The sequence below is a fragment of the Chiloscyllium punctatum genome, chromosome 44, assembly GCF_047496795.1.
Source record: "Chiloscyllium punctatum isolate Juve2018m chromosome 44, sChiPun1.3, whole genome shotgun sequence".
NCBI lineage: Eukaryota > Metazoa > Chordata > Chondrichthyes > Orectolobiformes > Hemiscylliidae > Chiloscyllium > Chiloscyllium punctatum.
In genome coordinates this window covers 55,624,963-55,647,277 of record NC_092782.1, presented here as the reverse complement: position 1 = coordinate 55,647,277, position 22,315 = coordinate 55,624,963, and positions in this window count along the sequence as shown.

Genomic DNA, 22,315 nt, shown 5'->3' with positions numbered 1-22,315 from the left:
TCCAAGCTTCTACAACCCTAACCTTTCACTCTAGTTTCCTGGAAGGGATGCAAGAACTTTGAATACCTGCTGGTAAATAAGGTCACTTGTGGACCTTCACACCCAGAACTTAATCATAGAGTCCCTACAGTGTGGGAGCAGGCTAAGTCCAAATCAAACCTCTGAAAGAGCATTCCACTCACACCCATCCTATCGCTGTGATCCTGCATTTCCCATGGCTAACTCACCTAGCCTGCACATCCCTGCCCACCGTGGGCATCTAACATGGCCAATCCAGTGTAATCTGCATGTCTTTGGATTGTGGGAAGGATCCCACGCAGACATGGGGAGAATGTGCAAACTCCACATAGACAATCGCCAAGGGTGGAATTGAACCTGGGTCCCTGGTGCTGTGAGTCAGCAGGACTAATCACTGAGCCACCGTGCCGCCCATTAGTAGATGGAGGGAAGTGGGTAAGTGTCTCTTCAGGACAAACTCACTTAACTATTTGTCGAGTCTGCTGCTGGAAAAGCACAGCAGGCCAGGCAGCATCCAAGCAGCAGGAGAATCGACTTTTCAGGCAAAATCCTTCATCAGGAATGAGGCTTGTGGGCTGGGGGCTGAGAGATAAATGGGAGGGGGTGGGACTGGGCGGAAAGTAGCTGAGCGTGCGATAGGTAGATGCAGGTGAGGGTAATGGTGATAGGTTGGAGAGGAGGGTGGAACAGATAGGTGGGAAGGAGGATGAACAGGTAGGACAGGTCATGACAGTGGTGCCGAGTAGGAAGGTTGGAACTGGGAAAAGGTGGGATAGGGGAGATGGGGAAACTGGTGAAATCCACATTGATGTTGTGGGGTTGGAGGGTCCTGAGGCGGAATATGAGGCATTCGTCCTTCAGACATCGGGCGGTTAGGGAGTGGTGATGGAGAAGGCCCAGGACATGCATGTGCTTGGCGGAGTGGAAGGGGGAGTTGAAGTGTTCGGTCACGGGTGTCAGTGGGACTGATTGGTGCATGATTAGTGGGGTTGGTGGGTGCGGGTTCAGTGGGGCTGGTTGGTGCGGGTTCAGTGGGGTTGGTTGGTGTGGGTTCAGTGGGGTTGGTTGGTGTGGGTTCAGTGGGGCTGGTTGGTGCGGGTTCAGTGGGGTTGGTTGTTGGGGGTTCAGTGGGGCTGGTTGGTGCGGGTTCAGTGGGGCTGGTTGGTGCGGGTTCAGTGGGGTTGGTTGGTATGGGTTCAGTGGGGTTGGTTGTTGGGGGTTCAGTGGGGTTGGTTGGTGTGGGTTCAGTGGGGCTGGTCGGTGCGGGTTCAGTGGGGCTGGTTGGTGCGGGTTCAGTGGGGCTGGTTGGTGCGGGTTCAGTGGGGTTGGTTAGTATGGGTTCAGTGGGGTTGGTTGTTGGGGGTTCAGTGGGGTTGGTTGGTGCGGGTTCAGTGGGGCTGGTTGGTGCGGGTTCAGTGGGGTTGGTGGGTGCGGGTTCAGTGGGGTTGGTTGGTGCGGGTTCAGTGGGGCTAGTTGGTGTGGGTTCAGTGGGGCTGGTTGGTGTGGGTTCAGTGGGGCTGGTTGGTGTGGGTTCAGTGGGGCTGGTTGGTGCGGGTTCAGTGGGGTTGGTGGGTGCGGGTTCAGTGGGGCTGGTTGGTGTGGGTTCAGTGGGGCTGGTTGGTGCGGATTCGGTGGGGCTGGTTGGTGCGGGTTCAGTGGGGCTGGTTGGTACGGGTTCAGTGGAGTTGGTTGGTATGGGTTCAGTGGGGTTGGTTGGTGCGGGTTCGATGGGGTTTGTCGGTGCGGGTTCGGTGGGGTTTGTCAGTGCGGGTTCAGTGGGGTTGGTTGATGCGGGTTCAGGGAGGTTGGATGTTGCGGGTTCAGTGGGGTTGGTTGATGCGAGTTCAGTGGGGCTGGTTGGTGTGGGTTCGGTGAGGTTGGTTGGTGCGGGTTCGGTGGGGCTGGTTGGTGCGGGTTCAGTGGGAGTGGTTGGTGCGGGTTCGGTGGGGTTGGTTGGTGCGGGTTCGGTGGGGCTGGTTGGTGCGGGTTCGGTGAGGTTGGTTGTTGCGGGTTCAGTGGGGTTGGTTGGTGTGGGTTCGGTGGGGCTTGTGGTGCAGGTTCATTGGGGCTTGTTGGTGTGGGTTCAGTGGGGTTGGTTGGTGCGGGTTCGGTGGCGTTAGTTGATGTGGGTTCAGTGGGGTTGGTTGGTGTGGGTTCAGTGGGGTTGGTTGGTGTGGGTTCAGTGGGGTTGGTTGGTGCGGGTTCGGTGGCGTTAGTTGATGCGGGTTCAGTGGGGTTGGTTGGTGCGGGTTCAGTGGGGTTGGTTGGTGTGGGTTCAGTGGGGTTGGTTGGTGCGGGTTCAGTGGGGTTGGTTGGTGCGGGTTCGGTGGCGTTAGTTGATGCGGGTTCAGTGGGGTTGGTTGGTGTGGGTTCAGTGGGGTTGGTTGGTGCGGGTTCAGTGGGGTTGGTTGGTGTGGGTTCAGTGGGGTTGGTTGGTGCGGGTTCAGTGGGGTTGGTTGGTGCGGGTTCAGTGGGGTTGGTTGGTGTGGGTTCAGTGGGGTTGGTTGGTGCGGGTTCAGTGGGGTTGGTTGGTGCGGGTTCAGTGGGGTTGGTTGGTGTGGGTTCAGTGGGGTTGGTTGGTGTGGGTTCAGTGGGGTTGGTTGGTGCGGGTTCGTTGGCGTTATTTGATGCGGGTTCAGTGGGGTTGGTTGGAGCGGGTTCAGTGGGGTTGGTTGGTGCGGGTTCGGTGGCGTTATTTGATGCGGGTTCAGTGGGGCTGGTTGGTGTGGGTTCAGTGGGGTTGGTTGGTGCGGGTTCAGTGGGGTTGGTTGGTGTGGGTTCAGTGGGGTTGGTTGGTGCGGGTTCGGTGGCGTTATTTGATGCGGGTTCAGTGGGGTTGGTTGGTGCGGGTTCAGTGGGGTTGGTTGGTGTGGGTTCAGTGGGGTTGGTTGGTGCGGGTTCAGTGGGGTTGTTTGCTGCGGGTGTCCCAGAGTCTTAATTCTTTGCTTCTCATCATCACCTCCAGGGGGAGGAAAGTCACACCCATTGAGTCACATCTGTGCTAACGTTTTGATCATCTGGTGTTGCAGTTCTTCACTTATGAATCTAAAATCCTTCTCAAGGTAAGGAGAGCTCTGCTGTTCTGAGGTCCTGTGAAACCATGAATTTAGTGTCAGATACACACAGAGCTCATGGCCAGACAGGGCATTTGTCACTCAGTGTGAAATAATAGACAAAGAAACAATGCCCTTGATAAATAAATTGTTCATTAACAGAAAGGTAAGAGACATTATAAACAATTATTCTTAGATTCAGCAGGAAAGGTAATGCGACGTGTAGTTTCTGACCATCCTGGGTAAAATATGTGAACCGCCTTCAGCTACTTTCCCTGCATCTCCTTCCAAAAGTTCATAACGGGGCAAGGAAGCATTTATACTGAAGCTGCTCACAAAGAGCATTATTTATGTGTGAAGGGAAGTTTCGTCTGTTGCTTCAGAGAGTTTTGACCTTTGGGTTCCTGATGGCATTTCCTTAAAAATAAAGTTCAGTGAAGTCTCCCCAGCGAGCCACAGCAAAACAACTGAAACAATCTGTCACTACCTTGTTTAATTTCACTGACGCCAACAACCATACTTGCTCAAGCCATTGTTTACACGACAATAACAACTGGAGAAAATTCCAGGACGTGAAGCGAAGGGTTGTCAAAATGAAGACAAAACCGTTTCAAAAAACTTTACTTGATCTGGAATGTAGATGGTCAAGTGACCTCTCCCCCAAAGTCATCCCAGAGATCCCACTTAATCTCGGCTTGACTGAAATGACAATGCAAAGATTCTAGTTCTTAAATCCATTCGAATCAGAGAGTCACTGTGCTCTGAAAGTAAGATGGATAATGCATTCTAAGCACATGTAGACCCATACATTTGGATAGAGTATTGTTAAAAGTGCAACATTGCTTGTGATCGGCCAAATGGGTATATCAGAATGGACTTGAAGTGCCCTCTCTATTAGTTGGATAATTCCTATTAGTGAGGAATTATCTGCTACACATGGCATTGATAATTATCAAGACTTAACTCACAGAGCAGAATTATTCACCAATATATTGTAAAAGGCGAGAAACTCAAACTCTCACCTTTGCAGTACCCATTTCCTTTAAATCCCATCCCCATCAATACCTAAAACATAACATAGGCTGTGAAAAGATTTGTGAAGCAGCCAAGATTAACACATTGCTGGGGATTGTGACTGGGAGATGTGCTATCTCTCGGATCCAAGTATTTCTTGTGCTGACCTAATGCCCAAAAAAATCACGCCGTATTCTTTTTTCTCAAACAAAAACAGAAATTGCTGGAAAAGTTCAGCAGGTCTGGCAGCATCTGTGGAGCGAGATCAGAGTTAACCTTTCAGGTCAGGAGACCCTGCCTCAGTTCTGAGAAAGGGTCACCAACCCCAAAACGCTAACTCTGATTTCTCTCCACAGATGATGCCAGATCTGCTGAGCTTTTCCAGAAATTTCTGTTTTTGTTTCTGATTTCCAGAATCTGCAGTTCTATTGGTTTTTATACTTTTTTTCTCAGTTTTTCACCTCCGTTTCTTTATCTTCATTAAATGTCAGCAGCTGAAGGAGCTAACTGGGAGAAGAATTCATCAAGTGATAGCACCATCTTGAGACAAGGCAGGAAAGTTTCCTTTGCCCGCTCTTTCTAATGAAATTCAAAACACAGGCTTATTGCACAAACCTCTGTTTTCAGTGCTTTGAAAGAACATTGCATCGATATTTCGAATGGAAAACAATAACACAATCCTGAGGAGAAAACATTTCCGAACAATAACAGGAAACATCACAGTTCATCTCAAGGAGATTTTCTTGACTCTTATCCTGATCTTGACCTTGTTGAAGAGAAACGTGTCATTACTTGATTGATTTGGTTTGTTTTGCAATAAATGTCTGCTTGGGTATGTCTGCTATGTACTCCCTCAGAGATGACAAATTATGTTGCTGTTTGCACATGAATTAAAAGTTATAAGTAATTGTAGAATGTTTCATTTGGGTATGTGCAATAATCTCAGAATCTAACAGAGCCAAAAAAAAACCCTTATACATATAGGTGGTCTGACCTGATTAAACCAATATGATTAAATCATGCTATTTAACATCTTGTAGTATGCCATTGTGCTTCAGTTGGTAGCAGCCATGCCTCTGAATCAGAAAGTTATTGATTTAAACCTCACTATAAACTGTGCATAATCTTGCCTGATGCAGGGGACCAGTGCATTCACAGAGTTGCTGCAATTTGGACAGAATGTTAAATATATAAAATTTCCTGTTTGTCATAACTCAGAGCCAGGTGAGGAAATGCAAAATTGGGATTCAAGTGTTTGCACACAGGTAAGATTTTATTTACAGACACTGACATGACATATCATTCAACTACAACTTAACAAAAATAAGTTTAGTTTGTCTTGACATGTATGAGCATAGGTCCCATTTAATGCCCATGACTTGAACCATACAGCTACTTTAATATACAATTATCATTTTGTATTTAACAATTACAGATCCCAAGCGATTGCTTCCTTATTTGCTGAGTTTAAGGTGATAATCTGTAAAGTGGACAGTCCTCATGTGCTGCATGACTTGTACAAATTCACAAGTGCATAAGGGGTTTATACAGAGTCTGCAGTGATGGATGTTGGTGGCCCAGGGGCCCTGACTTCTCTTGAAGATGTTTAGCAGGGGCTTTCTCCCTCTCTGTTTTAGATTACTTACAGTGTGGAAACAGGCCCTTCAGCCCAACAAGTCCACACCGCCCCGCCGAAGCGTAACCCACCCAAACCCCTACATCTACATCTACCCCTTACCTAACACTACGGGCAATTTAGCATGGCCAATTCACCTGACCTGCACATCTTCGGAGTGTGGGAGGAAACCGGAGCACCCGGAGGAAACCCACGCAGACACGGGGGAGAACGTGCAAACTCCACACAGTGGCGGGAATTGAACCCGGGTCTCCGGCGCTGCGAGGCAGCAGTGCTAACCACTGTGCCACCGTGCCGCCCACAAAATCAAAGCTCTCATTTGACAAGTAAAGTTTGTCACAAGAAACTTGTCAGTGACTTCCAGTAAACACAAGGAAAAACCAAAGAACTATGGATGCTGGAAATCAGAAACAAAAACAAAGATTACTTGAAGGTCTCAGCAGGTCTGGCAGCACCTGTGAAGACAAAAGAGAGTTAACGTTTCAGGTCAAGTGATCCTTCTTGTTAACTCTGCTTTCTCTCCATAGATGCTACCAGATCTGCTGAGATTTTCCAGCAATTTCTGTATTTGTTGCTGATTTCCAGTGCTTCCCATTCCTTAATCCAAAGGACATGCTGTTAGTGCGTTTGCACATTTTAATGTGGAGCAGAAGTTCTTCCAAATTCCAGGTCTACATTTTGCAACAATCAAAAACAATTTACTCATTTGCTGTTTGCATAATGTTTTGCTGTTTGCAAATTAGTTGCTGCAATATTTATCAACAGTATGTGTTCATCATGGAAATGGCATGTTATATAAATTAATTTCTTCCAATAATGTGTTCACATGAGATTACTCTCTATCATTTAGCCAATGGTGTTATCTCAGTTAAAATAAACAGCTTAATTCTTTTGCTATAATAGCGAAGGAGTTAAATTATATGAACATATTCAACCATTGCTGCAGAATGTGATTTTAACCCACAAGTTTATTACAACCACTGATGTAGATTCAAACTTTTATTCCCAGTTGGGAATAACAGGTCAGCTGCCTGCTTTATACCTGCTGCCAGTTAAAACAAATCCTTATGGCTTCTAAATTGATTGTGAGACTTCTTAGCCTGATTTTGCAGCATAATACCGGTGAAATATTTATTGTGAGCACAGCTGTGATACTACATCAACTTCTGGAGTCCATGACTGTGTAGTTAAATGTAGAAATCTAGAAGCTGCATAAATGCTGTCCCCTCGACACGTCCCTTCAGCTCTGCTGAAGGATCATCTAGACGCAAAACATTAGCTTGCTCTCTTTCTCTCTCCATGGATGCTGATTGACCCACTGTGATTCCAGCATTTGTTGTTTTCAGCTGCTGTTCATGATTCCCTGCTCCTCTTCATTTGCTTTCATTTGATATCCTTGTAAGTGGAAACTTTTATAAATCACTTGAATTATCATGAGAATTCACTTTGATAATATTAATTTTATGAAAACCCTTGAGAGGTTATGTTTTTTAATTGTATACTTGAATTGGAATTTCTATTAACAACCTCTCTGACCATAAAAATCTAGTTTTATATTTATGGAATGCTAAGATTATTCACTATGATAGAAAATTTAAAATAATTACAATAAATAAATACATTAAGTAAACAATGAAAAATAATTTGGAAAAATATATTTTTCAAAGTTTATTTATAATATTTCAGCTTCTTATTTATAATTAGATTAGATTCCCTACAGTGTGGAAACAAGCCCTTCAGCCCAACAAGTCCACACCAACCCTGACTAATGCACCTAACACTATGGGCAATTTAGCACGGCCAATTCACCGGGCCTGCAGGAGGAAACGCACACAGACACAGACAGAACATGTAAACTCCACATAGACAGTCACCTGAGGCTGGAGTTGAACCTGGGATGCTGGTAGCTGTGAGGCAGCAATGCTAGCCACTGAGCCACCATTTCATGCTAACCTGATGTAATGCCACAACCTTTATTTCACTCCCTGCAGCCTGATTCACAATTAAAGTATTCATTGTTCCTCTGAGGGTGGCTGTCTTTGAGCATTCTTGTCTGTGATTATCTGCTTAGTCTTTCTAATAGCACAAATGATTCTGGATGCCAGAGATTCCTTTGGTACAAATGAATATTTGAAAACGGGATATCCATGCTGGAGACCCTAACCCTAACCTTAACCATGTCACGAGGTCCTTTCAGACAACCTTTTTTTGAAATCAGCACTCACTACTCCCAGAAAGTCCAGGCCATTATATTTATACTTAAGAGGCTCACTCAACCTGAAACGTTAGCTCCAGTTTCTTTGCACAGTTGCTGCCAGACCTGTTGAGTTTTTCCAGCAATTTCTGTTTTAGTTTAAACTTAAGAGGTTCACTTGAAAAATCCTGAGGAAATATAGAAATGAAAACACAGTATATTTAAGTGTGTCAGTCTATATTCTTAAAATAAATGAGGCAGAGTTTGTGACAATTTTGAAGACATTCAGATGTTATTGAAATCTCTAATTTGCAGTCTTTTGTGACATCAAGCCTTATACCAAACTCTAGAGTATGTATTTTGTTACATCAATGCTACTATACCCACTCAAATAATGTACTGAAACAAGGTAAATGAGATGGAAAATCTCAGTAGGTCAGGCAACATCAGCAGACAGAAAGTATTAACATTTCAAGTCTAATAACTCTTTCAGAAATCTGCTCTCTTTTAATAATTCTCCAACATGTCACAATCTCTCCTCAAATTGTTGCAGTAATGGAAATGTGATTTTATTACAACAAAAGTCATTATACCATCAGAAAGGTTTCCCTTTCAAACTCCTTATTGTAACCTTTGGGAATTCAAAAGCACTTCATGGTCAATGAAATACTTTCCAAGTACATTCATTGTTATAATATAGGAAAGCCCAGCAGTTGTTTTGCACACACCAAGATCCCACAAGCAATATATGATACTGACTAAAGTTCAATTGGCTGGATAGCTGGTTTACAAATGCAAAGTTATACCAACAGTGTGAATTCAGTTTCCTCACTGGCTAAAGTTATCATGACTCTAAATTGCTCTTTCTCAATTGCTCCCTTCACTTGAGGTATGTTGACCCTCAGGATAAAGCACCACCAGTCATCTCTCTCTCTCTCACTGTCTCTCTCTCTCTCACTGTCTCTGTTTCTCTCTCTCTGTCTCTGTCTTTCTCTCTCTCTCTAAAAGAGAACAGCCCTCTGGTCTGGTAGGACTATGGCTGTTTTATCTTTTCATCCACTATTGATTTACATAAAGTGGCAAGTACTATCCAGCACGGCAAGAACAAGCCTTTGTCATTTTTAATATTCTTCATAATATCAGTACCTGGCCACTGATAATATACCCCTTTGTTTTTGAAATTTCCAAATAGAATGTGCCTCAATGGGAATTGCAACTGATAGGATGGATAATAAAAATCATACATACTGACAGTTGGAGATATGAAGATGTAATGATATGTTTCAAAGATGTGCAGGTTAGGGTGGACTGGCCATGCTAAATTTTCGGTAATATCCGGGGATGTTCAGGCTAAGTGGGTGAACCATGGGAAATGCAGGGATAAGATTTGGTGGGGGTTGGGGGGTGGGCGGGGGGGGGGGGCGGCGGGGTGGGGGATCTGGATTAATTGCTCCTCGGAGGGTCAATATGGACTTGATGGGCTTAATGGCCTGGTTCCACACTGTAGGGATTCAATGATTTTATGAATGAAATAACCATGTGTATTAGTTTGAATCAATTATGTAGTCATGTGTACTAACTAGGAATGCGAACTATGCACACACAGTTGAGTAGAAATGGAATGACTAAATGTATAACCTTTTGATGGGAACAGCACAAGTACTAGTCACTGAAGTTTTTAGATTAGAGTGGTGTTGGAAAAGCACAGCAGGTCAGACAGCATCCGAGGAACAGGAAAATCGACGTTTCGGGCAAAAGCCCTTCATCAGGAAAGATGATGAACAAGTCACTGCACTTGCCTTTGCTCTACTGATGATTTTTCGTTAAAGCTGAACTGCCGAGATTCAATTCTGCCTGACGTGGAGTAACTATTTTGCACACGCATTGAAAAGCAACTGCTAGTCACTTCGGTGTTCATCTGCTCTTGAGGGAATGTTTAGCCAAACAAACTTGCGAAGTAACATATTTACAATGGTAAATGTTTAAAATGGAAGACAGTGCTAAAAAGGCCGGCAAAGAAAAGAATAATTTTACTGGCAGGACAATGAATATATCTTCCCACAAGTCTGGATCAACAAACACATTAGCACAGCACACCCCATCAGCAAACACTGCAACATTCCGAATGGCACATCATTTGAACGTAATTTGAGATGCATTCAGAGTTAATTAATCACATCGCTGCCACATATAGAGTGCCATTATTTTTTAAGTGACAGCTCATGCACATACTCAGCAAAACCTGGACATCATTAAAAGGCTGATTCCTGGCATCTGAGCTTCTTTTCACCAGCGTTTAGAAGAACAAGGGGTAATTCGATTGGAGATTCTAAAATCCTGGATGGTTTCAAAATGATGAACATAGAATCTTAGACAAAAGTGAGGACTGCAGATGCTGGAGCTTAGAGTCGAGAGTGTGGTGCTGGAAAAGCACAGCAGGTCAGGCAGCATCTAAGGAGCAGGAGAATCAGCGTTTCGGGCAAAAGCCCTTCATCAGGAATGCCCTGATGAAGGGCTTTTGCCCAAAATGTTGATTCTCTGGCTCCTCAGATGCCGCCTGACCTGTTGTGCTTTACCAGCACCACACTCTTGTTATAGAATCTTAGAATCCACACACAGTGTGAACGCAGACCATTCACCCCATCGAGTCCACATCTGAAGAGCATCCCAACCAGCCCCACCCCCCCCACCCCTATTCCTGTATCCCTGCATTTCCCATGGCTAATTCATTTAGCCTGCACATCCCTGGACACTATGGCCAATTTAGCATGGGCAATCCACTTGATCTGCCCACTGTTGTACTGTAGAAGGAGACCAGAGCACCGAGAGGAAACCAGAGCAAGGTTGATTCCTCATGTGGTTGAGTCCAGGACTGGGTGTTGGGGACACTGTTTTCAAGTTGGGGATCGCCTTCTTAGAATGGTGTTGAGGGGATTTATTTTTCTTTCACAGGGTTTAAAATCCCTTCAGTGTGGCCTAAAATGTCCACACCGACCCTTCAAAAAGTAACCCAGTCAGACACATTCTCCAAACCTTACCCCTACCTAATGCACCTAACCTTTACATCCCTGAACACTATTGGCAGCTTAGCATGGCCAATTCACCTAACCTGCACATCTTTAGATTATGGGAGGAAACCGCAGCACCCAGAGGAAACCCACGCAGACATGGGGAGAATGTGCAAACTCCACAACAGACAGATACCCGAGGCTGGAATCAAACCTGAGTCGCAGACACTATGAAGTAGCAGTGCTAACCACTGAGCCACCATGCCAACTGAAGTTTAGTATCTTTGAATCTTTCTGCATTAGGAAGTTGTGGATGAGGAGTCATTGAATATATTTAAGGTGAGGGTAAATAGTTTCCTGTTAGGCTGGGAATTAAGGGTGAAAATGGATACTGCAGATGCTGGAGATGAGAGTCAAGATTGGAGGAGTGCTGGAAAAGCACAACAGGGCAGGCAGCATCCAAGGAGCAGGAAAATCGATGTTACGGGCAAAAGCCCTGATTGAAAATTGATGGCAATGTAGAATTTAAAACATAAACTGACCTGCTAAGATCTTATTAAAAGACCGAACAAGTTTGAAAGGCCTACTTCTGTGCCTCATTCATCTGTTCATATGTTTGTATTTAAGCTTAGGCTTTATACATGGCCCGACAACTGAATAGATCCAACAAGAAAGAAACTGACAATGCCCACTTGACATTCAATGGCATCTCTATGTCTGAAAACCCTTATTATCAGTATCCTGGGGATTACCATTGAATAGCAACTGAACTGGAATAACCATACAAGTGCTGTGTCTAGAAGAGCAGTTCAGAGGCTGAGAACTCTGCAGTGAATAATCTGAAATGCCACAGGTTGTGCACAATTGACAAGGCACACAGCGGAAGTAAGATGTAAAACACTGAACTTGCCTGGGATGAGAGTGGTTCCTTCAATATTCAAGAGGCTTAATGATATCCACAACAAAGTAGACACTTGAACAGCATCGCATCCATCACCTTAACCATCCATTTCACTGGTGAATAGTTGCATATGAGTTCTGGACCCAAGCGTTAACTCCGTTTCTCTCTTCACAGATGCTACCAGACCTGGTGAGCTTTTCCAGCATTCTCTGTGCTCAATCACCAAAATCCAGTGTTTTGTTTTTAATGAATTTGATTGTTAATGAATGCTTCAAATACAACCTTTCATCTTAATGCCAATCCTGTCAGAGTCAATACAGAGGAACGTCGATTATTCGAATGAGACGGGCGGGGAGTATTTTGTTTGGATAATCGAAGCTCGGATAATCGACTGCAGGATAACACAGTTTAGCCAAACATCAGGACCTTGTGATCTTGTCTGGATAATCCGAAATTCGGATAATCAAATGCCGAATAATCGAGGTTTCTCAGTATACCCTAATAGCCAGAAAGCTTCATTTTACAACATCAGGGAAAAGGAACTGCAATTATAGGGAGAGACTGGAGGAACTGAGCTTGATTCCCTTTGAGTATAGAATGTTAAGACATAATTCAACAACGATGTTCAAAATCATAAAAAAAAAGAAGTTGATACTTTCTTGCAAATGACTCTTATTAGGTGGAGTATTTCAAGATTAGGGAGCGTACTTTTAAAATGAGAGCAGAAAGATTTAGAAAGGACATGAGGGGCAACTTTTTACGCAGAGTTGTTCATACGTGGAATGAGCTTCCAGGAGTAGATGCAGGTACAGTTACAATGTTTAAAAGACATTTGGACAAGTAGATGAATAAGAAATGTTTGGAGGGATATTGGCCAAGCGAAGGCAGGTCAAGCTAATTTAGTTTGGGATTATGGTCAGCCTGGACTGATGGGACCGAAGGATCTGTTTCCGTGTCATATAACTGTGACTCTCTGTCTCTATAAAAACTTTCAGATAATTGGCAGAAGTGTTAAGAGACAATGAGAATACTGTTTTTTTTACAAAAGCAGTTATGTTTGACAATGCATTGCTGGTAAAAGATTCTGGGAGAAGAATCAATTATAACTTTCAGAGGGGATCTTGCTAAATACTTGGAAAGGAAAACGCATTGAGCTGTGGAACATAACAAGGTATGGAACTTGTTGGAAATCTCTTTTTTTAAACCAGCACTGTTGCAATGGGCTAAATAGATTCTTTCCATCCTATATAAATCTATGATTATGTTATGAGCACTATATTGATGTTTAATTTATCTTTGTAATAATTGGTAAAGTGGATAATTAATAAAAAAAAGAGTCTGCTGAACAAAATTTGCATTGAGGAGATGTTGAATTTTCAGATTTTTCAGTCAATGCCACGTCCAGCCTCCAGCTGAAGAAAAAAAGATTAAATTATAGTCAGTTCAGTTATCATTTAGTTCTTAATACTATACCTAACAGTGTGCAATATGTTGAAAGATTATCTGCTAGCATCTCTCTTCAGGAAGTGTCACACCAACAATTCCAAGATCAATTGGTTTTCCTATCTTCAAAGAGATGAAAACATGTTATCTAGATTATTTTTGAGATTTGACTTGGTAGACATCTTCAAATATTTTTCTGAATGTGTAATTTGAGGACACTCCCTTTGCATTTTGTACCCAAGGAAGAATCAATTTGTCACTGATTTGAAGCTCTGATACAAAAGCTATGGATTGTACACGGATATGTATTCCCTGTCTCTGCTCCCCCCCGGCCCACACACACCCCTACACACACACCGACACATACCTACACACACGCCCCTCCACAAACACACATATAGACACACACATATACACACATGCACACAACACACACTCACCTATACACACTCAATCCACACACAAGCTCGCAGCTACACACACACATAAATAGAAACATACAGCACATACGTACACATACACATATACAGACACACACCCTCACACGCAGCACACACTCATACCTACACACACACCTACATACATCCACCTACTAGAGACATACTTAACTGATTCAGAACATAGAACATAGTATAGTACAGCACAGCACACCACAGGCCCTTCAGCCCTCGATGTTGTGCCGGCCTAGTATCCTACTCCATGATCAAACTAATTTACATATCCTTCATTTTACTATCATCCATAAGCCTGTTCAAGAGTTGCTTAAATGTCAATAGACAATAGACAATAGGTGCAGGAGTAGGCCATTCTGCCCTTCGAGCCAGCACCACCATTCATTATGATCATGGCTGATCATCCTCAATCAGCATCCTGTTCCTGCCTTATCCCCATAACTCTTGATTCCACTATCCTTAAGAGCTCTATCCAACTAACTATCCCGAATGTATCTGACTCTACTACCATTGCTGGCAGTGCATTCCACGCACCCACCACTCTCTGTGTAAAGAACCTACCTTTAACATCTCCTCTAAACCTTCCTCCAATCACCTTAAAATGATGCCCCCTTGTGATAGCTATTTCCACCCTGGGAAAAAGTCTCTTGCTATTCACTCTATCTATACATCTCACCATCTTGTACACCTCTATCAAGTCACCTCTCATCCTTCATCACTCCAATGAGAAAAGTTCTAGTTCCCTAAACCTTTTTTCATAAGACAAGCCCTCCAGTTCAGGCAGTATCCTGGTAAATCTTCTCTGCACCCTCTCTAAAGCTTCCACATCCTTCCTATATTGAGGTGATCAGAACCGAACGCAATATTCCAAGCGTGGTCAAACCAGGTCTCTCTAGAGCTGCAGCACAACCTCACAGCTCTTAAACTCAATCCCCCTGCTAATGAAAGCCAGCACACCCAATGCCTTCTTAACATCCCTGACAACTTGGGGGCAACTTTGAGGGATCTATGGATGTGAACCCCAACATCCTTCTGTTCCTCCACACTGCCAAAAATCCTCCCTTTAACTCTACATTCTGCATTCAAATTCAACCTTCCAAACTAAATCACCTCATACTTTTTCAGGTTGAACACCATATGCCACTTCCCAGTCCAGGTCTGCATCCCATTGTCACTTACAACAGTCCTCCACACTATCCACCACTCAAACAACCTTTGTGTTATCGGCAGATTTACTAACCCACTCTTCCACTTTTTCTTCCGTGTCATTTATAAAAATCAGAAAAAGCAGAGGCCCTAGAATCGATCCCTACGGAATACCACTGGTCACCGAGCTCCAAGTTGAATACTTTCCACCTAACACCACCCTCTAATTTCAATGTGCCACTCGATTCTGTATCTAGACAGCCAAATTTCCCTGTATCCAGTGCCTCCTTACTTTCTGAATCAGCCTACCATGGGGAGCCTTTTCAAACACCTTGCTAAAATCCTTGTACACCACATCCACTGCTCTACCTTCATCAATGTACTTTGTCATATCCTTAAGGAATTCGGTAAGGCTTGTGAGGTACTACCTGCCACTCACAAAGCCATGCTGACTATCTCTAACCAAGCTATGCTTTTCCAAATAATCATAAGTCCTGTCTCTCAGAATCCTCTTCAATAATTTGTCCACAATTGATGTAAGATTGACTGGTCTGTAATTCCCAAGGTTATCTCTATTACCTTTCTTGAACATTTACCACCCTCTAATCATCTGGTACTATTCCAGTGGACAGTGAGGAAGCAAAGATCATCACCAAAGGTGCAGCAACTCTTCCCTCATTTCTGTAAGTAAAGTAACCTTGGGTATATCCTGTCTGGCCTAGGAGACTTATGTATCCTCATGTTTAACAAAATTTCCAGCACATCCTCCTTCTTGACATTAACCTGTTCGAGTGTATCAGTCTGTTTCACACTGTCCTCACAAATGACAGGTCCCTCTCAGTAGTGAATATTGAAGCAAAGTATTCATTAAGGACCTCCCCAACTTCCTCCATTTCCAGGCACAAGTTCCCTCCACTATCCCTGATCAGCCCTATCCTCACTCTGGCCATCCTCTTCTTTCTTACGTAAGTGCAGAATGCCTGAAGGTTTTCCTTAATCCTGCCCACTAAAGCTTTTTCATGCCCCCTTATAGCTCTCCTAAGTCTATTCTTCGTTTCCTTCCAGGCAACCTTGTAACCCTCTAGAGCTCTATCTGATCCTTGCCTCCTCAATCTTAAGAAAACTTCCTTCTTCCTCTTGACTAGATGTTCCACATTTCTTGTCATCCAACATTCCTTCACTCTACAATACTTTCTTTCCTCAGTGGGACAAACCACTCGCAGCAAGTATTTCTGAAACAACTTCCACATTTCTGTTGTGCATTTCCCTGAGAATATTTGTTCCCAATTTATGTTCCACAGTTCCTGCCTAATAGCATTGTAAATCCCCCTCCCCCAATTAAATACTTTCCCATACCACCTGCTCGTATCCCTCTCCATGACTATAGTAAAGGTCAGGGAGTTGTGATCACTATCATTGAAATGCTGTCCCACTGAGAGATCTGACGCCTGACCTGGTTCATTGCCAAGCACCAAATCCAATAAGACCAAGTGTTGGAGTCTTCCTTATAGTCTCTGTAACTATGTCCATCATATTAATGTACCCAGTTGCTATCATGCAATCAGCAACATTGTGTGAGAAAAGGGCCTTAGACTATTAAGTGGTTTTCCTCCAGCACACGAGATCCTGTAGACTCCTACCCTGAAAGACGACGTTGGCAGCAAATCTCCCAGATGGTTTTTCTGATGTGCAGTTATGGGGATTCATCCTGCAACAAAAACAGCCAGGCATCCAATCCTGCCTTAGCTTAACCCTGCCATGATTAAACTGGTTGTGCAGGTGGATTGTGACCCCTAATGCCTAGCTAATTCCCTCTATAGGCCTAAGGCTAGCAGGGTCCCTAACACCTCTACCAGTCACCAGAACTATGGGAGCCAGATCACAGGTGCTAATGGTAAGGCCACTCATAGTATTGAAGTATTACCATCCACTACCCCCAGGGGGCTATAAAGTCCAAGCTTTAGAGCCTTCAAGGTGCAATACTGCACAGGCGATGGCCTAGTGGTATTATTGCTGGACTGTTAATGCAGTGACCAATTGCCCGCCTCGGGCAATTGTCTATGTGGAGTTTGCATGTTCTCCCCGTGTCTGCGTGGGTTTCCTCTGGGTGTCCTGGTTTCGTCCCACAGTCCAAAGATGTGCAGGTTAGGTGAATTGGCCATGCTAAATTGCCCGTAGTGTTAGGTGAAGGGGTAAATGTAGAGGAATGGGTTTGGGTGGGTTGCTTTTTAGAGGGTCGGTGGGACTTGTTGGGCTGAAGGGCCTGTTTCCACACTGTAAGTAATCTAATCTAATCATAGCATTCTATGAACCTGGGTTCGAATCCTATCATGGCAAATGATGGAATTTGAAATCAATAAAAAAGAAATCTGGCATTATGAATCTAGTGATGACCATGAGCCAATTGTTGGAAAAACCCATCTGGTTGACCAATGTCCTTTAGGGAAGGAAACTGCCATCTTTACCTCGTCTGGTGTATATGTGACTCACGACTGTGGTTCTGGAAAAGCACAGCAGGTCAGGCAGCATCCGAGGAGCAGGAAAATCGACGTTCTGGGTAAAAGCCCTTCATCAGGAACTCCTGATGAAGGGCTTTTGCCTGAAACATCGATTTTCCTGCTCCTCAGATGCTGCCTGATCTGTTGTGCTTTTCCAGCACCACACTCTTGACTCTAATCTCCAGCATCTGTAGTACTCACTTTCACCTACACGTGTTGTGATTGGTCCTTAACTGCCCTCTGGGCAATTAGGGATGGACAATAAATGCTGGCCTAGCCAGCTCCACCCTCATCCCACGAATGAATAAAAAAGAGTTCTGCCATTTTAAACCATTTCAAATCTTAATAAAGCTCTTAGCAGATTAATTCCAAATGCATGATGTTCCATCAGTTGATTTGGGATTTGCCTGCTTGCTGTACCTGTGAGGGATGATGCTACCAGCATCAAAGCCATCATCAAGAAGAAAGCTCAAGAAGGAAAAGTTGAAGCAAGTTATTCTGCTTCCATTGAAATTTACTTAACAGTGCATCGTTAAAAAAGGACAACTACAAAATAATAATATGAAGATTAGCTGCAAAGGAGCTTCTCTGAATTTAGAAAGACATTGAAGTCAGAGATTCTGGTGTCAGCTGTAGCCGGGGTGCTCATGTGCTATGTCACAGACCACTAGGAGCCCGAAACTGCTGCATAGGATGAATGCTTTGCTGAAGAAAGGGAGTTAAAACCAGAGTCACCTGGGCCCAATCAAGGTCAGTTTGAAGAATCAGTGAATGAATGTTTCATGTGATAAACTCGCTATCCATTGTGGAGCCCATATAAATGCAATAGCTACGAGAGCAGGTCAGAGCTAGACATCCTGCTGTTCCTCATTTCCTGACTCCCCAAAGCCTGTCTACCATCTACAGGGCATAAGTTGGGACTGTGATGAAATACTCCCCACTTATCTGGCTGAGTACAGCTCCAACAAAAGGCAGGAAGCCTGAAGTGTCAGCATGGCTAATAAACTATTAACCAGTGGATGAATCTCCAAAACCATCCCTATCCTCAATGATGGTGGGACCCAGTACACGAAATGTTAAAGACAGTGCTAGCAGAGCTGAATGGATGATTTAGCTCAGTCTCCTCCTTAGATGCCCAGCATCACACGTCTTCAGCCAGTTTGACTCACTCCAAGTGATATCAAGGAATGGCTGAATGCATTGGATCCTGCGAAGGCTAGATGCTCTGACAATGTCCTTGTTGGAATGGGGGAATGAATTCCAGAACGTTTTTTCAGTAATAGGCAAAGGGAGCAACAAATCTGAAGTTGTTTAAGAGATGAGGTAAGGTGAGTCAAATAGACTGAATAGTCTCTCACATTGTCATCCACCTTCATTGTCTTTGTGAAAGAGTTTTCATACACAAAATGCTCAGACATGTGTTGATATTATGTTTTCAGTTTAAGTCCAACTTTTAAAAATAATTTTCATTATTATTGTGCTTATCTCCAATTCTGTTACAGTTTCTGTGTGAGAGAAGTCTGAAAAATTTCAGGTTTTCTTTCCTCTTGGCTTCAGTTTTCTTTTGTTGTAAAGGGCCAAAGTTCATATGATAGGCCATCCACAAAGCTGTACAATGTTCAACAGCAGACAGAGTAATTCACAATTTATTAGTTAAGTAACCCAAGGTTTGGACTTTAAAGACCTCTGCAGATTAGGAGGAAGGAAAGACTTTGGTAAGTCCTCAGGGGAAAACTGAGGAGAATACTGAGATCTTCCTGATTCATATACTTCGAGGTCCTGGGAAAGAATTCATTAGAGCAGAAGACAACAAAGTAAGGTTGAAAAGGGAATTTTAGTTCAACTTGTCCAAAATGATAATGACAGCAATGTATTGAACGCCAATTTTATAGCTTGAAGGGAAAGTAAAATTGGGTGGGATATAAAATGTGTGAATGATCATATCAGTTTCCTGCCAAAATTGTTAGGTTTCAATTTCCCCCTTGATTTCCTGAAGTTCCAACAAAAAAGGCTTCATATTTTGCTAAACAGCTGCCTGTATAACCTCTTTTTGAGAAATTACGATTAAAAGTATGTGTTAAACAAGGTGCAGATATTTGATAAGCAGCAGAGAACATCGTAGTCAGCAGCTGCATCTCAAAATATCTCTTAGAAAATATGTTTGATGGTGGAGTGTGGATTATATAAGCCTAGGGGGTGAAGTTCACCACATTGAGTTCTTGACAGGGTTTTCAAAAGAAAATTGAGCTTTTCATTGAATTGTAAAAAGATTTGCTGACAATCTATAATCAAAAACAATATTCCCAATTGCTAACTTTCAAGGACTACATGTCTACTTCATCCTTGGCTAATGTTCCTGTGGGGTCCACCTAAAATTAGACAAGGGCTTGAGACTACTCATAAGATTTTTAGAATTTAGAATCCCTACAGTGAGAAAACAGGCCCTTTGGCCCAACAAGTACACAGCAACCCTGCAAAGAGTCTCCCACCCAAACCCATTACTCTACATTTACCCCTGACTAATGCACCTAACCTACACATCTCTGAACACGATGGGCAACTTAGCATGGCCAGTTCACCTAATCTGTAGATCTTTGGATTGTAGGAGGGAACCCACACCGACATGGGTAGAATGTGCAAACTCCACACAGACAGACACCAAATGCTGGAATCAAACCCAGATCCCTGGCACTGTGAGGTAGCAGTGCTAACCACTGAGCCACCATGCCACCCATATGATAACTGGGGATGAAAGGTCCAGTTGGTTCATTTCGACTCAACCATCGAGAAAGAATCTGCGGCCCATCTTTTAAAGAAGCCAACCTTTTCTTATGTGATTCCAAGTTTCTTACTTTTACTGTCTTTATTAGAAATCCATTTCACAAACCATTTTGTTATCTAATATAAAAGCAAAACTTGCTGGAGAAACTGAGCATCTGTGAGAGACAGAGAGAGAGAGAGAGAGACAGCGTTAATGTTTCAGTCCCAGATGACATCTCTGTCCACAGCACTTAGCTTTCATTTATTTTTCGGAATTTGGTTGCCCCAGCCTTTCACCAAGTTGACTCCGTACGCCCATATCCTACTGGTCATATCCTACTTATTTCATCACTTACGCACAGATTCCATGGGACGGCGATGACCCAGTGGTACTATTGCTGGACTGTTGACCCTGATAATGTTCTGGGGACCTGCCAAGGCAGATAACGCAATTCAAATTGAATTCAATAAAAAGAACTCTGGATTAAGAGTCTAATGATGACAGTGAATTGATTGTCAGGAAAAACCCATCTGGTTCACTAATGTCCTTTGGGGAAAGAAATGCTGCCTCTACCTGGTCTGGCCTCCATGTGACTCCAGACCAACAGCAATGTGGTTGACTCTTAGCTGCCCTCTGGAAAATTAGGGATGGACAATAAATACTGCAAAGCCAGTGACACCCTCGTCCTGGGAGTGAATAAAAAACAACTCCCTGCTCAAAAACATGCTAAAGTCAAAAACAAGTTTGACAAAGGTCATGACAGATTCCTATCCAAAGTGCACACAACTTATTTCTGTGGCTAAAATAAAACAAAAAACTGATGACGATTCAACGGACTCAAAATGTTAACTCTGCTTGCTTTCTGCAGACACTGCCAGACCTGCTGAGTTCCTCCAGTGATTTCTGTTGATATTTTCTGTGGCTTCCTTGATGCCAGTATGACACATATACTTTTCCATTATAATATCAAGTCTTAAAAACATTGGCTATATAATTCTCAACTTTTATTGTGAAATATTAAGAAAAACTAGATTTTTAAAAATTTCTATCAATTCCAACAAGTTAAAAATCTTCTTATCATGCAAAATTCAGGGCTAGTTCTGCGACAATATTAATGCGAAATGTCCAAGCAAAGAAGATTTTTAAAACATCAAGATCCATGTCAAGAATTTTCTTCTCTGTAATTATATCAGAACATTCTAGAAAAGTTGGCTATTACATTTTTATTAAATTAATATTGTCCAAACTCATTGAAGTAGCAGATGACTGGCAATAAATTGGACACCTGATGGCATACTGGCAATCTAATCAAATTAGTAATCCAGAAGCCAGCCTAATGCTCTGGGGAACATGGGTTCAAATCTCAGCACAGCAGCTGATGAAATCTGAATTAAATTCGTAAACTGATGAGCTGGCTCAAGTCTGATAGACTCACTTAAACCTGTATCTTCCTTCTCCTTAGATCCCTTATTCCTAAATTATTCAAAATAATCCTGTTTAATGGCAGCAAATGAAAGCTTTTCACTGGATTTTATTGTACTCTTACTGTAAAACACAGATGACGATAATCAAAACCTGGATTTGAAAACTAGTCTCTGTAATGATGACCATAACACCTGTCATCATTTAGGAGCAAAATACTGCAATCTGTACTCGAAACAAAATATGTTGGAAATCACAGCGGGTCAGGCAGCATCCATGTAGAGAGAGTGAGCTAACATTTCAAGTCTAGAAGACTGTGATGAAGAGTTAGCTTACTCTCTCTCCATTGATGCTGCCTCACCTGCTGTAACTATCATCATTTGTCTTTTTAAAAAACCCATCCAAACCCAATTTGTGCCAAGTAAAGAGCTGACAGGGTGTTCAGCTGTAAGATTTATAAGATAATGAATATTGTAAACAAATCTTTATGCTTGAGGTTACAGAGCAGGTTTGGGACCTACAGGTTTTGGCAGCTAACCTGCTAACGTAGGCGTTTTTACCAAAAAAATACAGCAGAGGCTGGAGGCCTAGTATAAGAGCACAAAATTCCCTAAAATCCCAGCAGCTATGGGGACATCTGTGAAGAGAAAAGCAGAGATAATGCTCCATATCCAATGTGACACATTTACCAATTCACGATGATAAATTATAAATTCCCCGAGTGTAGTATTTAATTTATTAAAGAGTTTGTTAACATAGTTAGCAGTGT